A 22,709-nucleotide genomic window follows, 5' to 3' on the forward strand; every position below is an offset into this window, starting at 1 on the left:
TCAACACTTTACGTCTGATGCCTGATGGACGATGGCTGATGGCTATAAATCCTAGTTAGAACTAAGACGGATGCTTAAATCAGTGGACAGGCTCCGTTACCTTCAGCGTATTAAGACCTGTCAGATTTAAACTTGCTTTGTTCCCTTTACAGCTTCAGTGTTTTCTTTATTTCTTATGAACACAGACACAATAAGACGATGTGTGTGTATTTACACACAATCCAACCACACAGTAATTGACTATGAATCAATGAATGTCATTACTTATATAGACATACATCTCTCCTTCTTCTACCATTTCAGCTTTATTTCTATTTTCTCAGTGTGTGTTTACCAACATTACTTTTCTTTTCTCTCGACTTCCTCGTTCATTCATTGTTTCCTCCGACCCTCAGTCGTCTTTGTCTGAATCTTCCCCCCTCTCTTCTCCGGTCTCTCTCCATTTTTTTTCTCTTTTCCAAATTCAATCTTCTCTAACCATGTTCTATTCAACTCTAATCTCCTCTTTCCGTGTCCTTCCTTCTCTTTTCTCACCTCCTCTGACCTTATCTGCTCTCCCCAATCCCACCGTTATCAGACAGGAGCCACCGTAGCAGAACGGTAAACTTAATGAAGATGAAACAGCTCAGTGTGTCTGCTTGTGTGTTCAAGATGCATGTGTGAACGGTGCGATGAATACATTAAATTAATTCCAGGCCCTCGTTTTTCTTCTGCTGCCTCAGTGTTTTACTTTCTCCGTCCTTTGCAGGTTGATCAAATATAGTAAGATGCTACCAGGAGTCTTCCAGCTCCTTACGGTAAGAGACCAGACTCATTTAAATGATTAGGTTTCATTGTGCCAATCCATAAATCAAGTAGACATTCAATCAGTCAGTAAGTTGTAGTAAATCAGCCGTTCAAGTCAAGTTATCACAGTTTGTGTTATTTTATGGCCCTTCTGCTGCATTTTAATATTCTTCAGTTTAATATTGCATCTATTTCTTTCTCATTCTCCTCTCACTCACTCTTGTAACCCTCGTAGATGTGTTTATGCAAATGAGTCTGTGTGGTGTGGACCTATTAGAGTGTAATTGACTGGCAGTTCATCCACACAGAGGAGGAAGGGTTAATAGAGTGGGAACGTGGACCCCACTATTAAGATCGCACACGAAAGCTCACACGCAATCGCACAGCACTTGTCTGTTACCGGTGAGGCATGACAGTAAACAATTTAATTCACCTGACCCTCTGCACACACCGTCTAATGCACCCACCGACACTTTGTGAGCCGTTTTTAGCAAACCAAAGCACTTGTGCCGCAGTGAACTGTTTCCACTTTACACACACGCTCACGCACTCACACACAGTCACTTAATAATCAGTGTTCTGCATGGCTGCCCGTCCAGCCTCGACTAGCTGATGCAGAATGTTAAACACTATTATCCAGCAGCCTGATTAACTCGTCTCCCGACTGTCGACTCCCGTCTGAACCAGTCACGTCTGGATCCATTAGTGCCGTCCACACCGCTCACATCTGGATTGATTTATGCTGCCTGAAACTCTCTGATCTGGATTGATTACACCTGTCGCTGGCGATCACACTTGTTCTGGAGAAACTCAGCTAATTGTATTTGTTTAGGTGATGAAGTAGTTCTGCTTCAGAAATGAAAGGTCCTTAGGTTGTTTGAAGACGAGGGCTCTAAAATGGTCGGTTGCTGTGCAGAGTAGAGGACCCGACTGAGATGTGTGTGTTTAAATATGCTGTAGATACTCTATGTAAACAAGCTAAACAGTTTCTGTGTTAAGGTGCAGGGTCATAGTTCAACTGTGGTTTGCCATTCCTCATCATTCATTGTTAGTTTCATGCTGATGGTGATGTGCACCGCAGTCATTTACAGCTTATTAGTTCATAACCATCAAAGTAGATTAGCTTTGTCATTTGTTGTTACTGACAGGCAGGTTGTCCGAGGGGCGAACTGATGTCATTGTCTTCACCCTCAGGCAAGTGCACATGATGAGTACAAGGCAGGCTTATCAAGCCGTACACAGATCACACTGATGTGCACAGACCCTGCAGGCAGAACTGGTGCATCTCACAGAGGATCAAACAGTGAAATGGAGGCAGGAAGAGGAAGGAGATGTGATTTATTGTAGGGGACGGAGAGATGGTTTTGTTAGGAGAAAGAGTAAAGGGAGGCAAAGAAAAGAAGTAGAATAAAGAGGGGATAAGAGAAAGAGAATAGTAGAAACTACTGACCTCTATTCTACTCTACACTGTGCACCAGGGACTATTAAGCTAACTATTTACTATATTACTTAACTATTAAGCAACCCATAGGACAACCTGGACAATCTGTCAAGGGTCAATAAGCCAAATCTAAAAACCACAGTAAGAAGAACCAGCAGGCACATTTACCAGGACTCAGGCACAGATCAAAGTCAGGTACAGACAAGGTTTCAATACAAAGAGTAATCAGCACAAAGGAGACTTGATTACAAGGTACTGAGGCAATTTGGACACTAAACAATGAACAACAATATGTGCTGAGGTGAGTAATTGTCTTTAAATAAACAATTAAATTAAATAAAAAGGAAGTGATCCTGCTGTAATTAAGAAGTGAGGACACCAAGGATCAGAAAATAAAAGAGGAAGCCACTAAGTAGAGTCCTAGCAGTTTGTAGCAATATGATAAATGTTGTTTCATTGATGGACTCAGTGTTTGGAAGGTCACTACTTTACCTACATGTCCTACGTAGGAAACCATCAGCCTCTGACCTTCAGCAGAAAATAAGATAACACACTGACCTGTAACTCAGTCATCCTGTCTCTGTTCTTCTTTCAAGGCCAACAGCAGCAACGTTACCAGTGGGATTGTCCAGAATGCAGTTGTGTTGCTGTGTAATCTTAGTGGGGACACGGTCCTGGATCAGAAACCTCTGTATGAGCAAGGTACAGTATGTGTGCATGTATAATGGATGGAGAAAGAGAATTCTTCTTCACTCTTTTTTGCTGTCTCTTACACTAACACTGGTATCGTCAGCCTCAGTCTGTCACTGACCACACTGCACTACTACACTCTGTGTTGGTATTAGCTCACATGAGTTACTGTTAAGTTACTTGTTGACATTTGTTTTGTCCCACCCCACAGCATCTTAATACCTATTTACGTCAGCAGGCTCGGTGCGTTTGTAGTTCGGCTGAGATGAAATTTAATAGTAGTGGAGTTTCCTGTCAGTTGCATAGTTTTCCAGTCGTCACTTAATTACAAGTGAGGCACTAAGCTTAGTCACATATGGACGCAGCTCAGCGCTAACATTGGAAAATAAAGGCAGTAGATTAAAGATGTTTGCAAGAATTCATTTACAAACACTGACTGCTGTATGTGTGTGTAAGAGAGAGACGTATGCAAATGTTTCAGGACCTGCAGTTCAACAGTGTAATTATAACTCTCAGCTGAAACGAAAACACAACACATTAAGCACCCTGTTCGTCCCTCTCTCTCTTTCTCTCATCATTTTGTGTCTCGCTCTTTGCGTCCTTTCCTCTGTGCGCTCCTATCTACGATCAACCCCTCCTCTCCCTCCGTTTCCATTGGGTCAGCAGTGCGGCAGTTCAGTAGTCAGCATCATTATCGTCCAATCAGCTCTGCTCGCAACAGGAAACTGTCAACCCAGCACTAAAACTGGCAATTAACGCTATCTCCACTCCTCTTTTCTATTCCTCTGTTTTTTGGGTTTCTCTCCTCGTGTCCGTCCTTTTCGTCGTCCTCTATAATCTGCTTTTCCAGTCTATCAGATCACATCTTGGCCTCCTTCGCCTCCTTGCCTTCCTCCCCTCTGCTCCAGATTTCACCCTCTCCCTTATCCTCTATTTTGGGCTCCTCTTCGGTTTTCTCCTCTTCCTCCCTTGTTTTCATTTTGGTTCACCCCAGATCAGAGTGGTGATGGCAAGAAGGAAAGGAGAGGGAGAGGAGGAGAGAAGAGGAAAGGGAGGAAACGTGTATAATTGGCTTTTTAAGGTGTGACAGAGAGAGGAGGGGAAGCTTGGTGTGTGAGTCTGTGTGTGCGTGTATGTGTGTGTGTTGTGTTGTGAGGCAACGAAACAGACAGTGAAGAAGAGCAAAATAGGGAAGTGGGATTTTTTTCTGTTTGTGTGAACGTATTTGCGCTCGTGCTTCTGTGCATGTGTGAGACGGAGAGGATGTGTGCGTGTGCGTGTGCGTGTGCGGAGCCGCGGATGCAGCCGATGTGTGTGCGAGAAAGAGAGGAGATGAGGTTTATAATTGGGCAGATTTGCCTCCGACTGAGATAATACCCCCTGGGGAATGAAGACAGAGGCAGCAAAGAGAGAGACAGGGATAGGGAGGAAGAACAGAACAACAGAAAGAAAAAGAGAGATGGCAAAAAAAAAATTAAAATCATGAGAGAGCAGACAGAGGGAAGATGATAGGGTCGAAAAAGCAAAACAGGAGGTGAAAGGGGAGCAGAGAGGTGACAGAAGGATACAGAGAGATGATGTGGTGCATTTGAGTAGAAGACTGAGAGCAGGGATGAGATGATAGAGGAGAAAATTGGAGATTAAAATGAGTGACAGTTTGATAGTGGGAGAGGTAGAGAGAGGCGTCAGGGAAAGAATAACTGTGCTGGAGGAAGAGATGACACCTAAACAAAGTTATTGGTATTTAAATGATCAGAGATGACTCGTTTTTCATTTGAGAACATGTGGCAGACTCATGGTTGAGTTTGAAGGCTGATTACTTAAAGATATTTGGAGTAAGTTGACAGGCAGACTGTGATTCCATAAGGAAAGTTACACATCTAGAGCATCATAAACTCAGCCAGTGTTCACGACCTGACCAACCCATGAGTTTGGTCTCAGACTGAGGTGTTGACGATTTTTCCACATTTTTTTAAATTTTCCACAAAACACAAAAAAATAGGATGACAGCACATTATTCATACGAAAAAAATAAAGTAATAAAGTAATAAAAAGTAATAAAATAAAATAATTTGAGTTCTCTTCTGTTGACCAACCAATTATAAAACGCGACCGCAGCATCCCCTTCATTGTGACGTCGTCTGGAAGCGTCGGATACTCACCTGAGCAGATCTGCTACTGCCTTTCCCTTTGTTCCCTGCACTTGGCTACCTTCCTCTTATTACTGAAAACAGTTCCATTGAAAGGAAATCCATAAAGACACAAGACACGCAACAGCCTATCATATAATATATATTTTTTTGGAAATCATTGTGAGGCATGTGTTGTTGGTCATCTTCAGCATGTTACTCTGGTTCCTACAGGCTCACGTGTTTCCCCCCATTCATTCACCACTATTCGTCAACTTCCTCAAAATGTTGCCCCGGTATCACGTCCCTGAAGGCATGTGTCTGTGCACGTGCGTGTCCCTTGATGTGTGCAGTGGAAGCTAGCAGGTTTAAGCAAGCGCAATATTGAATTTGTGGACTCAGGAGAAAGCGGACGAGGTCCTGAGTCCCTGGGACACTCGCACACATCCACACACACACAGAGGGGCCTGTCTGGCTATGTCCCTGCGGCCTCATTATCACCACTGGCTTTGTCCTCAGCTTGCCTCACTACATACGCTCGCGCACACACACCCGCGTAGGTGCAAGCGCACACCAGCCCCCATCTCCCCACAGCGTGCACCCCAGCTCAACGCATACATATTAATACCCGGTCGGGGGGGGGGGTGGCGGTAGCGGGGGCTAAAGTGGAGGCAGGGTAAAAGACTGGGTGAAAGAGAGAGTGAAGGATGGAACGATAGAAGGAGAGGCAGAGATGGAAGAGGAGGGAGCGGAAATCAATTCGTGAGAAATGCAAAGCTCATTAGAAAGAAAACTTCTGTCCAAACCAAATTCATTTGGGTAATAAGGTCTGATAAGCGGAGAGGACGTGACTAGACCGCTCTCCCCGAACTATTACTCTGTTGGTCAAGAGAGATTATATTTACTACACAAGAGGAGGGAGCAGAGGAGGAGTGACTTAGGCAGAGAGAGAAAACGTTTGCCACTTTTAATCACATTATTCCACCAGTAATTGGCCTCAAGTTCCACTGCAGCCATGAACTGAACTAAAATGAGACGAGGTGAGGCTCAGAGGCGCTCACGATGAAGGACAGGATAAAAGACGTGAGAAGACTGAAGTCATAATGAGATGCAGAAGTAACTTAGTGTGCCTGTTCAACCTGTATTGTGTTACAGAAGGGTTAAAATAACAGCACGTGCAGAAACACTGCTTCCTATCTTAGTCTATCAGTTAAACAGCTATTGTTAGTTATTTTTTATTTATTAGTTAACCTCATACTTGGTACAGTTTTATGGTTTCAAACCTCTTGAAGAATTGTCCCAAGTTCTTACCTCTTGATGTGAACTCATACTAACATACTATGCCCAGTATGCATAGTGAAGGAGCTGAATGTTTTACTGACTGTGCAAATCTATTAATTTCCTTAAAAGGTACCTCAAAGTACAATTATCAATACTATAATTTGGTCTTGAAATGAACTATCTCTTTCTTTTGCACAGCACATATACGTCATATCGGTTCTTTTTCCTGAATAAATGAATACAAAAGAATAATGTTTCAGTTTCTTTTGCCTGAATGGATTCTGAAAATTCTGAAGGGCACAAGAGCTTCTAAGTGCCACCGATAGGTCATAGTCACTGTTCTCTTCTTTAGCAAAGTCACCACAGATTACATAAATTCAGTGAACATAATTAGCCAGCTGTGAATTATTTGTTTTGTGATCTTAAAGACAGATCACTTCCTGACCCTCATGCAGTCTGTTGGAAGGTATATGAGGCCCTCTAGTGGCCTATAGTGTGTGGTAGAGATGCCATGCTAACCCTCAGTGATGAAGATGAAGGTCTGAGCCAAAGGATAAATAGATGAACAGGGGATTTTGTTTTTTACTGTAAGTGTTCAAACGGTTTGAGCAACAGGTCAGCGGAAAAGACTGTGGTTCCAGTGGTAATCATAGTCTGCACAACGCAAGCAAAGCTGCAGCAGAAACGCTGCCAAACCTCCACTCAGTGGGTTTTCCATTTATTGCCACAGATCCCAACGTTTGGTTCTGAGTAGAAACGGATATAAGCTCCTGTATAATAGTCTTAGGAGCGGATTAATAGCTACGCTAATCAGTTTAGAATCATTTATTACCTCAAATGTTTTATTTTAGAAGTGTTTGAGCTGCAGCCCAGGCCCGTCCAGAATTAGACCGCGGTTCAAGCTGCCTCCAGTCACACATGAAATACAGGAGAGTACGTCTATGTGGTCAAATGTCAGAGGCAGTCCACAAATTTACATGAGGGAAGTCGTACCAAGGTGATCATATGTCACGAACCCTACAGATGAGATCATAGAGTCCTGGTCGGCAGATTGAAAGGGAAGTGGAACAAGTCCAGATTGTTATGTTCATCTTTTACATAACGTCAACTCAACTTCACGTAAACTTGATGGATTTATTATCACACCACTGACATTGAAGGGATCTTTGTCTGACGTGTTGTTGAAATAACATGACAAGACTTTGCTCTCTGGTTGACTGACTGTTTGTTCATTTAGGTTAAGATCATCCAGATGTAAAAGATCATTAAATATTTACAAGTTCTACTTCTAGATTTCTACAGGAATCAGTATAAAGTTGAATCTACTCCCATGAGGTTAGAGAAAGGCTCTGGTAACGAACAAACCGATGCAGTTTAACTTGTTCTGCCAAGTGTTTGTCAGCTAGTCTGTCTCACTCTCAGTTTGTTTAAGATTTGAATTATTCTTTTTCACATTTAGCAATTTAAATTTTGCACCGAGTCCCTCCACACAGAGACAGACTGGCTGTAACAGCTCACTGAGGATAACTCCTCAACACACACACACAACAAACAGTGAACCAGAATCCAGCTCTCCTACAAACTTTACACCACAATGGACGTTCATGAGAGTCGTGATCGGATCAGAGGATCATGGAGCGAACTCAGCAGTTTGGATCCTACTCTGTTTGTCCACTTACATAACTCTGTGTCTCTCTCCAGTTCTCTGTCCATCCCATAATTTCACTGTTACTCAACTCTTTACATCACCGCTGGCCGGTAACCACGGAGAATTAACCTCACGTCCAGGAACGGCCCCGTAGCAAAGAGCTGATCTATTCAACTCATTGTGTTCATTCATCCTTTGGACTTAGTGAAATCATAAAAAAAAACACTCCCACACAAACGCTCTCTCTCTCTCTCTCTCTCTCTCAGTGAGTATTAATGAAGAAGGTCAGACAGAGAGTCAGACAGGATGAAAGATAGTGATGGGTGCGACAACAACAGGTAGAAATAAATAAATAAATGATATACCAGTTAGTACATTTATCTTGGAGCTGTTATGTTGTTCTAGTAACCACATCACACCAGCAGATGGCAGCACTGACTCACACAACTTATCAGACACACATGACTGCAGCAGATATTACCACAGCACGTCATTTCAACATCTGATTTCACAAAACACGTGTTACACTGTTTCCACACTCGGTTCCAGTCTGGTTATGATGGGGATGATGAGGAAGGGGAAGCTGGTCAGCCTGAAAATGAGAATTGTGCTTTGGAAGTTTATGATTCTTAGCTGTACTATAATACCAATAAAATACATGCAAACAAAGACTTTAAATAACGTCATTACACTCCTGAGTGTTTCTTTAGTGTCACAAACACAACTTTCTCTGCTAATAAAATAAAATTGGAACCAATAAGCTGCAAATAGGATTTACAGGGTTACTGCAACTGACTGAAGTGCATTAAAACCAGAGTGGGAGGAAACTAGAAGCTGGTTCTTGTTGGAAACTGGGCCCAACAGGTCGACCTTCCACAACAGTCAGCAGGAGATTTTCCGACAGAAGCTCTGGTTTTCATGAACAGTGAAGGCCAGACTTCTCCAAAGCCTCCAAAAAATAAAAAATGTGCAGAACTAAGCAGCCTGCATCTGCTCCATTCTTGCACATCTCAAAAATAATGAGTGAGTTCACAAACTAAATAAAAAGACGGATGAAAAGTAGAGCCATGTCCGCAAGTAATCAAGACACTTATAGGAGAAACTGAGGTGCAGCTAAATGGTGGGAAGTAGAGACCTAGGGAGGGTCCTTTCCTGTAGTTGGTGCGTCTAAATTGTATAATCTCAATCACAGTTTAAGTGACACTTTGGTCTTTGGTGCTGTACGTATACACGACTCTTGGCCAGATTATTTTCAGCTCCTTCTCTGTTCTTTCCTGTTCCTTGGGGTCTTAAGCTCCTGTTAAATAGTGTTAAGACACAGAAGAAGAGATGGTGCAGTCTAGACTCATCACTTGACCTCACTCTGCATCTCTGTCCACTACACTGAATAATCTCTTTTAAAACTTTTAAAAACATTTATCTGACATCAGGTTGTTTACAATCCATTTAACTGTGTAATTAGCATCACAACAACAAATACAATCAATATTCATTAATATTTAATGTCACTTCAGTTAATAGTGTCTGGAGAACAGAAAGCAGAAGAAGAGCCACTGCAAGTCTACATACACTGAAGACATTGGTGTCGTTCTGCTCTATGAAGGGATGAGAAAAGAAAGAAAGAACTGACAGAAACTGTCCACTGAGCTCTTCTCTTATTCCCATGCTGGCTAAGACACAGAGCTGAGGACCCCTGGAGCTGCTTCACTGACAGGATGTGACACTGGAAAGGGGTCAAAAACTGTCTCACAGCTCCACATGGATCACTCTTATACATGCAGTGTTACTCAAACTGTTACACTGGGCCTTCTTTCTTTCTTTATCCACACTCATGCTGCTCTTTCTTACCGTCGCTCTTTTTTCCACCCTGCCCTCATCTCACATACACTGAGTCAGATCTCATGGATCCTTGTAGGAAGTCAGATTGAGGTCACAGAGTTTCCAAATGTCCAAACACTGTTGCTAATGACAACAAAACAGCAGCTGCAAAAGTATGCCAGCCTACATTTTGAGCTATAAGTCAGGACCTGAGTATTTCTCATGAATGGAAAAACAGACCAGTATACCAGGCTGGAGTAACTAGGAAATCTTTTTATCGTTGCGAATAGCTGACAGCCTTAGAATCTAGCTTGTCATGACACTATCCACGGACATGTTTTGTCGTCAAAGGAACAAGTTGGAATATGTCTATCTGTAGTTTTCATTCTAATTTGTTGAAGCGTTTCAAGGTTGATATCTGAGTGAGTGACGTGTTCTTATAATGAAGCCGTTCTGCTGACTTTACTTTTAAACTTCAGTGGTATCAGTGTCAACAATACCAGGATCAACTATGTTGTGGCTGAAACATTCCCACATAGGGAATAGGGAGGGAATAATGTGGCGGGGCTGGGTTTAGAAGAAGTGGAAGATTTCATCATGCTTGTGCAGACGGTGCTGAAGGACACAACAATGGATGGAGGACACGGTGTGGATTCCTTAAAACCTTAGTTATGTCCTAGTTATGTCCATAGCAGGTTCAGATTTAGGATCAGTCAGTTATTTATAACCCCAATTAAAAACATATATGGGTGGAGAGTCCTAGAGGCTATAATCAACTTCATTTGACAGAAGTTTTTGATCCTGTCTTTTACAAGTTGACTGTTCTTGATGAAGCCCCAATATACTTTACTGCTCCACCCATGCGTGGACATGATTTATTCAGTCTTAATCCAGTGTCTGGAGGAGAACAAACAACAGATGAATTATCAATCCTTGTATTTATGAGTAAGCAATAATATTAATATAAATATAAACCAGAGAATCAACCCACACAAAGGATTGAGTTTGACCTCATATGTCTTCTTTTTAATCTCCTCCCGTTTTTGATCCAGTAGTTGAGGACACTTGTTTCATGAGTGGCTCAATCTGACGGGAGGATCAACTCGCTCGATTATACGAAGGTACATCCGGTCTGTGCAATTTCAAAATAAAGTCACTGTAATGATTTCAAACAGCAGAAGCTCGAATGTGCCACTTTTACCTCCTGCCCACATTAATTAGTCTGATGCTATTTTCTCGGGGATAAGGGTGGCGCTATCTTTTAGCCAGAGTCTGCACATTATTGTCCACGAGTAGTGACTGACCACACTTCCTCCAGACTCACTTGGGTTTTTGTTTTATTAACACTACTCTATGCTCTACCTCCGTCAGTTACAAGGAAATTACAAGGATTATACACTGTATGTGTTTTTAACAAAAATACATTTTTGGTTGCCACATCCATCCTGGTTCTGTAGTGTCAAATTCACACTAAAAAAAGTATAAAAAAAAAATAAAAGAAAAAGACCCTTGAACATGCATCAGCATTATATTAACCACCTAAAATGATTTAGGTACTATCCTCCGTCGTCCATCTTTATTTACAGTCTATGCTCCGGACCACCTGAGCTCAATTACTTTATTTTGAAATATCACGGACCGGATGTACCTCCATATTTTTTTCTAGTTTGATTCAGCTCAGTAGCTTTGTTTCCATTAAACCACTTGCTTGCTCGTGACTCCATACGAAAAAAAAGGAAACCGGCACAAAGTTTGCTTTGGATTCCCTCTTTCACTTCGTTCACAGTTTTTTTTTTTTAAATTATTATTATTTATTTATTTTATTTATTCGGTCAGTGCATGTACCCTCCGGACAGATTGAACCACTTTTTTTTCCCCCCACACGCAGAGTGAACGGAGCCGGTAGTCTTCAACTAGCTGAGCTGCAAAAAAAGGAGGAAATTGAATTATTCTCAGACTCTTCTGGGAAGTTTTCGCTGCCTAAGAGGTAAAGAAGTCTTTTGTATGTGTCGTGTTTTGAAGTCTTGTAATAATGTGAGAGAGAGGAGCAGGTGCCTGCCGCCGGGTTGGAAAGTTGTTCACGGTAAACGGAGACCGATCACATTCACTTTTGGAAAACGATCACAAAGATGAAAACGGACACAAGGTCCACGGTTAGAGAAGTGCACTCACTTGACACTTCATTTGGTACACTAGTCAAAATGAATCCATCCTAATACAACAGTCCTGGCGGTAGTTTGCAGTACTATTGAATTATGTTTTAAGTATCGACACATGTTCCTATTATTTTGACGGTTTCAGTTCGTGCTCTAGGGCTAAACTGCAAAATGATCACACCGTTAAATTATCACCTTTCTTAGACTTAAATTAACATAAACTGAACGTTATAACAGTCAGGTAGCTGTGATTTAATGCAGGACTGATTATGCATTTCTACTACTGGCTGAAAACCAGTGCAATGCAATGAGACTCCTTTATAATACTTGCACAACTGGAAGCGGTTTGGTGATTGGACTCATTGTTCTTGGGTAAGATTAGATCAATGAACCATGTGATGTTGATAAAACTGCCAGTTCCGTTGGGAACATAGTGAAATATCCGTCATTTAGAGAAGCCTCCTGTGCCAGCTATATTGTGACCTTCTTTCAGTAGAGGAATAGTCTCCAAATGTGGCACAACTTCTGTCATCACACGTACAATGCTTCTAGTAACTCTTCATACCAGGACACTAGTTGGTAACAACACATCTAGACACCAGTAAAGGTGAAATCTCTGGAGATATCCTAAATCTGAGGCACAACACCCACCCCAACACGCTACTGTGGCGGATAAAAAAATGTAGGACTGGTGTAAAGTCCTACTTCAGGCTTCTTTGATCGGGTACAATGTTCATTCTGATCTGAACTACACACCTATAGACGTCCGTGTAAACCACTTCGAACATTAGGCAAACTGTAGACGGGCAGAAACGTTTCTTGGAGAACAGCTTCAGGAGGTCTTTTCCTGACGGTGGACTCAGAAACATTAACGTTAGAGATGCCTTTAGTTGCTAAGACGTTACCCTGGATTTCTTTGTGACCACCACTGATGTTTGACTTAATGCTGACAAATGAGCTAAGCAAGCAAAGAAGAACACTGGTCAACGTAGCATGATGCCATAGTGTGATGTGTCAGTGGTTTGTCTTTTTCATTTATTCCTGAGTTTGTAAGAAAAATAGAATCGGTTATGAACCTGATCTTATAAACCTCACTTATTTGTAGGTAATATTTATAGGTCAACAGGTAACAGTCAACAGGTAATAGTGTGGGATTCGTGCAATTGTAGTTTAAAGTTGTTATAAATTTGCCAATACTGATTTTCAGCAAAAAAAACTAAGAGGCAACTGCTCTGCTTTGCATGTGTGCTTGTTTTTCTTCCTTCGGTGCCTCTCTTCCTGCAATGATTCTTTAGGTCTGCATTGTAAAGAAAGAAAGGAAGGGAGGGAGGGAGAGTGTCCAGAAGGGAATGTACTGTTAAAGGAAGTGAATGTAAACTGAATGTTAATGAGTGAATGGGGTAGTCATGTAACCAAATTTTCCCATGGGATGATCTATCTATCTATCTATCTATCTATCTATCTATCTATCTATCTATCTATCTATCTATCTATCTACTTTACTTCAACTAAGCTTCAACTTTCAAAAACGTGTTTGCTTGGCTATGACCGAGACTTTCACAAAGTTATTGTCGTAATTGGTTTCAGTGATTTGCCGTATTTCCACAATATTCCATCTCTAGTTGCCACGTCTTGCATATGGCTTTGCTTTCGTCCATCCCTAGAGAGAATTAAAGAGAAGACTCATGAGGTCAGGCTGAATGTTTCCCCAGTTAAGTCCTCGTGGATGTTTAATCAACATTTATTCAAACACCACCTGCCACCCGTGTCCTTTAATAGTGTTTTATATGTGCAACTGAGCAACAGGGTAATGTTGACATTTCTTTTTTTTTTTTTTTTTTTTTTCTAGTCCAAACCAATATTTACTCCATTCTTTTTGTTAGCCTCACCTGGTTCAAGGGCAGGGATGTTAACAGGGTTCTCTCCATGATCTCCATGTTTACAGCCAAAGCTAAAGCTAGAACCCATCTGTCAGCGTAGGCTGCTTCTTTTAATATGTCTTGCAGCTGATTTGGGTTTCCTGCCTTCTGTCAAGAACGTGCCCCCTGAGTATTTCATGGCAAAGCACATTCGCAGGAAGGAGTTTACGGCGTACCCAGTGTTTCCTGTGTTAGAGCCCAGGGTTATGGGCCGTCAGTCACAGCATGCGGGTACATTCGGCCGCTAGCAGACGAGTGACCGGTGTAAACGTCTGTCCATCAGCGTGTCATTGTGTAGTCCATTAGCCAGGACACACACCACGTACATTACTTTCTAAAACATTGGAAACATCAAAGTGCTCTACATTATCTGCTGTTAAAAGTGAGGAAACCCCCTCTAGCAAGGACTAAGCTGAGCACACAGCTGCCGTAAGTGCTGCAGAGCCCATGCATTGTGACGAGATGTACCACGGTATCACGTAACACGCCAGGGTCAGGACGCTGTTAGGCAAACTGTTTGGTTAGGGGTGGTTGGATATAGGGTGACGAATGAGTTGCACGTCCTGGGTTTGACCCCTACTCGAGAACCACAGTAGAAAACGTCTTTACATTAACTGGCGCTTTTAATTAGAAAAGTGTCGCTTAGCCAGAGTTAGTACGTAGCTGACAGATGAACTCACTTTGTGTGCTGTTTTCAGTCCGTGGTTTGGGTCGATCCACACTGTGTCGATACAGTGCCATTAGTCACATCATCATGTCACATTTGTGCGACACTGAGAAAAGGCCTCAGCTCTGTGAGAGTCTGGTTGTCAGGAAGGACGACACACAAGTGCACACACCTTGTAAAAGTGTGTGTTTATGCTACTCTTAACTACAAAGCATCAAACATGTTGTGACTTTGCTGCAGGGTTCACATGCGTTCAGACTCGATTTCTGCACGTTGCAGGACACACAGGAACATTTTGCATGTGTGACTCGGAGCACATTTGTTTTTCTTTGCTGCTGCTCTTGATATATGTGAAAGTAGGTGTCATGTGTGGTTTTGCTTTGCTCGCGCTGACTAAAGGTCTTAAAGAGGTCATGTTACGACTCTAAAATGCACTGTGCTTTGTGGGGTTGATTGAAAGAGTCTGTAGTGATGGTGACAGAGGTTTGGGTGGTGCTGCTCTAGTTTCCTTAAAAGAGAATGAATATTTGCGGTTTGTGTCGTAACGTTCATATTGTTACAGTGTCCACCACAGTCAGTAGGAATTGATAAGCGCAGATGAAACAACAAGCATTGAGAAATCGTCCGTTGTTTGTTCTCTTCCAGACACTGGATTAAGACTGAATAAACCATGTCCATACATGAGTGGAGCAGTAAAGTTTATTGGGCCATTACTGAGAACAGTCAGAGTTACAGCTTGTGAGAAACGAGGTCAAAACGTTCTGTCAAATGAAGCTGATTACAGCCACTAGGACCTCCCACATATAACACATATATATTTTATTTTGAAACAATCATGACTCTCCGCTTGTTGAGTTGGTTCTCCGGTTTGCACGGCCACAGTAAATCCCCACAATTTATCAGGGGAGAAAAATCTGTACAAGACAAAGGACATAACTAGATGGTTGGAGAATGTCTTACGCGGAACGTAATGGAAGTTTTAAGAAAGCCACACCGTGTCCTCCATCCATTGTTGTGTCCTTGAGCACCGTTTCCATCAGCATAATGAAATCTTTCACTTCCTCTAGGGCAAAAATGTATATCACGATATTTGTTTTCATGCACAATCATGTGTTTGCAACAGGTTGAAAGAGGAATTAATGCAGTAGACTGACAAAGGATGGACTATTTTACTGTCATGATGAGTAAATATTGTAGAAATAATCCCACACTAGTCGTCTTCTTAGCACTGCCTGCAGATATGGAAATGTGGATCTCGAAAAAAAAAAAAAAGAATTAAATGTTATCAAGATGAAATGAAGACACAGGGAACAATTACGGTTTCATTTCTTTTGACATATTTATTCATATTTAAACTGCTGTTTCTGCAATGTCAATAGCAGCTCGACCGGCTACTGTAAAAATTGTAGTCTGCACACAACATTTTTTTCTCATTCTTAAAAATTGGGGACATTTTCAGGGACAGCTTTATCTGGGGGACAGGTCATCCAAAACGGGGACTATCGCCAGAAATCAGGGACGTCTGGTCACCCTAAAAAAAATTTTTTAAAAAACAACACGAGTCCTCTGTTCTGCCTATACATTTTTCAGACATTTCCATCTTCACCTCAACTCACAGTGACGCAGTCGCACTGTGTGTTTAGAAGCGGTACATTGAAAACGTAAACAGTGTCTCGGGGTGCAGCGCTACGAACGCTGTGTAATCAAATCAAAACCGGTATTGGGTATGAACCGGTGTACCGCCCAGCCCTACCCTTCCTCCAAACATTATTCCCTCCCCGTGGGATTGTTTCAACCATAACATAGCTGATCCTGGTATTGTTGACACTGATATCACTGAAGCTTCAAAGTGAAGTCAGCAGCTTTAGTCTAACACGTCATTCACTCAGACGTCAACCTTGAAACGCTTCAATAAATTAGAAAGAAAACTACAAATAAACGTATTCTAACCTGTACAGATAGATTCTAAGGCTGTCGGCTATTAATTAATGAGAAATACTCGGGTCCTGACTTATAGCAGAAAATGTCATATATTTTGCAGCCGCTGCATGTTTTGTTGTCATTAGCAACAGTGTTAGGATATTTGGATGTCCCTCACTCCTAAATAATGGAAACTCTGTGACCTCAATCCGACTTCCCGCAATGATCCATGAGATGTGACTCAAAGAGGAGGGTAGGGTGGAAAAAGGAGTGATGGTGAGAAAGAGCAGGACGATGAGTGCGGATAAACGAAGAAAGGAGGTAAACGGAGAGAGGTTTAGATATAGTGGGAGACAGAAAGTTGAGACACGGAAGAGGTGGTCCGACAAAAACCATTATTATTTTAATGACGGCAGGAGGAGAGAGGGCCGAGGTCCACACATCAAGAGGCCTGTCTTATGTTATGAAGGGTCGGCTATAAATAGAAACGTGTTCCTCTGTGGTGCTGGGCTGGCAGCCTGCTCAATGATACAATTGTGTTTTACTTTTGTCTGCCCTTAAGCTCGATAACCGTAACGGTTTCCTTTTATTGTTGACACTGCAAAATGTGTGTTCTACTTTTGTTATGATATCTAGACATCAGGAGTCCTGCTAAATAGTGATCGTAGTCAACTCCCCCGTCAACGGAGCTGCAGTTCTCGGTTCCCCTTTTTCTGCAGGAGATTTACAGCTGATCAGGCATAACATTGTGACCACCTGCCTAATATTGTGTAGATCTCCCCTGTGCCTCCAAAACAGTTGTGACTCAACTCAACTCAGAGAATGGACATGACCTTTCTGATGGGGTCCTGTACTGGCTGCACAGTGTTGTTAGTGGGGGCCTTCAGGTCCCAAGGACTGAGGGGAGGGGCCTCTGTGGATCATTTAGTGCATTTGGACGCCTTGTGCTGTTCTTTTTGTCCCTAAACCATCTTTGTGTGTTTGTGCCTGCATCAGGCTGCATCCTGCTCCCGTCAAGGAGTGTCATTGCTATAGGGTGGGGGTGTCTGGTCTGGTCCAGGTGGGAGCTACATGTCTAAGTTACATCCACATGAATGCTAAGTCCACATGTTTCACAGTAGTACACTGCATTGTCACAAGATGGTCGATGTTATTTGCTTCTCCTGTCAGTGGTTTTAATGTTGTGGCTGATCGGTGTATATGTGTATGTGTGTCTTCTACATCTATTTAAAACTCCTTTGATTAAGCCATTCTTACTGAATCCAGCTATTCCAGTAGACAAGGAAGTATTGGATCCTCCTAACCTTTAAAACGTGTTGATTTAACTTTAGTTTAGATTCTGTCCATTGATAGTGTTGTTTCCTACAATGCGCTGATATTATACCTTTCCACCTCATTATATGTGTGTGTGTGCGAGAATATTCCTATTCAGTCTAACATTACTACTGCTATTACCCCTAAAATGGTGAGCAGAATCACACCCTGACAAAAGTGACAATAAAGATTTATGATTACAACCTTCTCCAGGTGCATTCATTACACGGTTGTTGAATAAGATCACATTTAATGACGCAGGTACATCTAATCAAATGATAACACGGTGTTAACTCGACTCATGTTTATATTTAACTGGAGCATGTGTTCTACTTATGAGCCAGTCGCCCATCTTGCAGATGACACCCCATCTATAAATAATAGCACTCGCCCTAATGTGAAAGAGATATTCTCGTTTGCTGTATTCATACTGGATAAACATACAGTAGTATTTCAGATTAAAGACCATTTTAACTAAGGTTTTCTTTATTACTTTGCAGAATTTGACTTTGCTGTGAACCTTTTTCGTTTTTGAAAATTATGCAAATGAATAATCTTCTCCTCTTCCTGTCTTCTTCTACTCCTCTCCTTTCTCTTTCAGATATGCTGTGAACAATCGCTTCACACCCAGTTGAGCGGTCGGTGTTCGTCCCTCCCCGGTCTTATAATTGAGCCCAGCAATGCACTCAAGACAAATCTAATTTGGCTCCGGGTTGGTCCAGCTTCTGTCCATGGCCTGTCCTGTTTTAAATCGGTAACCACTCGGCGCCAAGCTGGACCCGCGGGCTCAGACTTCCCCTACCTGTTCCTGCTCCTCTACCCCGACCCTTCAGCTGTCCTCCGATCCCCTGTCTCAGCTCCAGAGCCCAGGCCTCCCGTTGGCCTGCGGGGAGGAGGAGGAGGAGGAGGAGGAGGAGGAAGAGGAGGAGTATGTCAGTGAGGCGAGTCTCCCGGCTGCTCTTCAGAAGTTCACCTACAGAGATGCTGAGACCATTACCGGTAAAGATCCATGCATATATTATAACCACAGGTGGATGAAACTTACTGGAATCCATTTGGCTTTCCTCAGTCGGCACTGTGTGCTTAGATACGTATAAATCATCCGTCAAAAATTCACTCCTGTAGCCCATTAAGGCCGGATGCAACATGCATCTGTATTAATCTGTATGTAATATTGTGTAGGTCTCTGTTTTGCCTCCCAAACTGTGAATGAACGTGAGTCTTCTGAGGGCGTCCTGTGGTGTCTGGTAACAGGGTGTTGTTAGTGGTGGCCTATAGGTTGAAGGGAGGGGACTCTGTGGATCATCTCATAGATATTTGAACACTTTGTGCTGTTTTTCATGTTTTTTTTGTTGAGAAGTTCCTCAGCGTGCATCCTGCTGGGGGTGTCATTGTTATGAAGTGGGGGTAGCTGGTCTGGTCTAGGTAGCTGGTCCATGTCTAAGTAACATCCACGTGAATGAATGCCTGGTTTAAACGTTTCCCAGCAGAGCATTGTTACATGATAGTCAATGTTTACTTCTCCTGTCAGTGGTTTTTATGATGTGGCTGGTCGGTGTATGTCCCTTTAAGAGCGAGTGTGTGTTTTTCATACTCCTCTCTCTAGAGTCGGTGTATGGAGTGTTTCTTAATTTTTTTCGTTGCTTTCAAACAATTTTTAGGTCTTAGAAGGATTTTTAGGTGTTAATGGGCTAAAAGGTCAAGTAGACTTTATGCTGCAGATTTAACCCAGTTAAAATCTGTCAGTAATACCAGGCAGTCTGACACTCTCTGCATGTATAAGAGTGATCCATGTGGAGCTGTGAGAAACAGTTTTTGTTCTGTGACCCCTTTCCAGTGTCACATCCTGTCAGTGAAGCAGCTCCAGGGGTCCTCAGCTCTGTGTCTTAGCCAGCATGGGAATAAGAGAAGAGCTCAGTGGACAGTTTCTGTCAGCTCTTTCTTTCTTTTCTCATCCCCTCATAGAGCAGAACGACACCAATGTCTTCAGTGTGTGTAGACGTGTTCTTCTGCTTTCTGTTCTCCAGACACTATTAACTGAAGTGACATTAAATATTAATGAATATTGATCGTATTTGTTGTTGTGATGCTAATTACACAGTCATATAGATTGTAAACAACCTGATGTCAGATAAATGTTTTAAAGTTTTAAAAGACAGAATTCAGTGTAGTGGACAGAGATGCAGAGTGAGGTCAAGTGATGAGTCTAGACTACAACATCTCGTCTTCTGTGTCTTAACACTATTTAACAGGAGCTTAAGACCCCAAGGAACAGGAAAGAACAGAGAAGGAACTGAAAATAATCTGACCAAGAGTCGTGTATACGTACAGCACCAAAGACCAAAGAGTCACTTTAGCTGTGGTTGAGATTATACAACTTTCTTAGAGGCACCAACTACAGGAAAGGACCCTCCCTAGGTCTCTACTTCCCACCATTAAGCTGCACCTCAGTTCCTTCTGTTATTTAAAACTGCAGTTTCTTGAACGCTTGCACACATGGCTCTACTTGTAATTCGTCTACTTGCTGATGCGAACAACAAAAAAAGAGAAGCAAACATAGAAGTGTCAAAAACTGCACTTCTTTAAATAGCCACATGAAGCTAACACTAAAATAGTCGATTCCCCAAAGACCCAAATGTTCAAAGGAAGTTTTGATCTCTGTCGCTAACTTCAACATTCGCTACAGCTGCACAGGAGGTGAATTTATACATTTATGAGAAATTGTCTGAAGGCTTGAAGTGTGTTGATTCTTTTATTTCAGACCAGGCTGGTATATGTGACGTGTCATTTAAGATTCAGGATTTAAAATCTTACCTATTCCCCTTGTCTTAATAAAAGAATCAACACTGTTCTTCACTTGTCTCTAATGTATTTTAAAGGTATTATAGTACAACCAGTAAAAAGAATCATAAACTATCTAAACACAATTCTCATTTTCAAGCTGACCAGCTTCCTCTTCCTTAACAGAACCAGATTGACACGGAGTGTGGAAACAGTATAAAACGTGTTTTGTGAAATCAGATGTTGAAATGACGTGCTGTGGTAATATCTGCTGCAGTCATGTGTGTCTAATGAGTCGTTTGAGTCAGTGCTGCCATCTGCTGGTGTGATGTGGTTACTAGAACAACATAAACTCTCCGAGATAAATGTACTAACTGGTATATAATTTATTTATTTATTTCTACCTGTTTTTGTCGCATCCATCACTATCTTTCATCCTGTCTGACTCTCTGTCTGACCTTCTTCATTAATACTCACTGAGAGAGAGAGAGAGCGTTTGTGTGGGAGTGTTTTTTTTTTATGATTTCACTAAGTCCAAAGGATGAATGAACACAATGAGTTGAATAGAGCAGCTCTTTGCTACGGGGCCGTTCCTGGACGTGAGGTTAATTCTCCGTGGTTACCGGCCAGCGGTGATGTAAAGAGTTGAGTAACAGTGAAATTATGGGATGCTCGACGAGGAGTGGACGGAAAAGAGACAGAGGACAGAGAACTGGAGAGAGACACAGAGTTATGTAAGTGGACAAACAGAGTAGGATCCAAACTGCTGAGTTCGCTTCATGATCCTCTGATCGGATCACGACTCTCATGAACGTCCATTGTGGTGTAAAGTTTAGAGGAGAGCTGGATTCTGGTTCACTGTTTGTTAGTGTGTGTGTGCTTAGGAGTTATCCTCAGTGAGCTGTTACAGCTAGTCTGTCTCCGTGTGGAGGGACTCGATGCAAAATGTAAATTTCATTAATGTGAAACGTCTGAATAATTCAAATCTAAAACAAACGAGAGAGTGAGACAGACTAGCTGACAAACACTTGACAGAACAAGTTAAGCTGCTGATTCCTGTAGAAATCTAGAAGTAGAGCTTGTAAATATTGAATGATCTTTTACATCTGGATGTAAGTCATTAATAATTCTGACCAGGGGCGTCACTGGGTTTTAAGGACAGGGGGAGGTTTAGCCCCCAGGAGATGCACAGGATGTGAGCACAAAACTTCAGCTAACAAAGGCTGAGAATTTATTTATTGTTATTATTTCAGTCTTTTTTTAAAACACATTGCAACAACAAACATCAAGTTCCAACATTAACTTTTAATAACTTATAAACATAAAGGTGTGACTTTTGCTTGCAGCACAACAGTTGTTTGCTCTCAAATATTTTGAGGTTGCACAGGTTACACATGTGGCTAAAATGGTTGCAATTTTAAACCCTGAAAATATTACTTAATTACTTGAATTAATATAATATTAATGAGTGGAAGGGGTTGGATAAGGATTCATGATCATATTTAAGGGATTGTCAGCATATTTTTTGCAAAGAATAAAAAAAAAAATAAATAAAACAACACTAAATTATTTAGAGGAGCTTCAGCCTCCCTCTAAAACTGAACAAACAATGAAGCGCTTGTTATCTCAGTTAATTTTTTAAGCTTGTGACAGGGGTGTTTGCCTGTGTCGTCTCATGTTTACATGTGACGAAGACACATGTCTTGTCAAGATCATGTCTCCTCACTGTGTTGCTTCCAGCTCTTGTAGCAGTGTAAATAGTAAGAACGGGAGATGTAAAACTGCAACAAAGGGATTATTTAATTGTCATATAATTGCATTTGGTTGCTTTTAAATGGTGTTCCAGTAAACTCCCTTCATTTCACCACGACTGACATAAAATCCTGATTATAGAGCAGCTTTTGGAGCCGTCTGATGCCTCCCAGTGAAAAAGTTCGAGGGTGGAGTTACATGTTCTCCTTGTGTCTGCGTGGGTTTCCTCCGGGTACTCTGGTTTTGTCCCACTCTCCAAATACAAGCTTGTTAGGTTAATTGTTAATTCTAAATTGCCTCTTAGTGTGAGTGTGACTGGTTGTTTGTGTCTGTGTTAGCCCTGTGTTAGGCTGGCGACCTGTCCAGGGTGTACCCCGCCTCTCGTTTGATGAGAGCTGAGATAGGCT

The 22,709-nt window shown here is 41.9% G+C and overlaps 1 protein-coding gene across 1 annotated transcript in view; it reads left to right on the forward strand.

The window, feature by feature from the left end:
• The first annotated feature begins 18,574 nt into the window (after positions 1 to 18,574).
• The window catches only part of trak1a (trafficking protein, kinesin binding 1a), a 35,003-nt gene continuing 30,868 nt past the window's right edge, over positions 18,575 to 22,709 (forward strand). The window contains exon 1 of the mRNA XM_047598029.1: positions 18,575 to 18,768. The gene's annotated coding sequence lies outside the window, so the exon portion shown is untranslated. The remainder of the gene's footprint in view (positions 18,769 to 22,709) is intronic.

The sequence above is a fragment of the Mugil cephalus genome, chromosome 11 (assembly GCF_022458985.1).
Source record: "Mugil cephalus isolate CIBA_MC_2020 chromosome 11, CIBA_Mcephalus_1.1, whole genome shotgun sequence".
Lineage (NCBI taxonomy): Eukaryota > Metazoa > Chordata > Actinopteri > Mugiliformes > Mugilidae > Mugil > Mugil cephalus.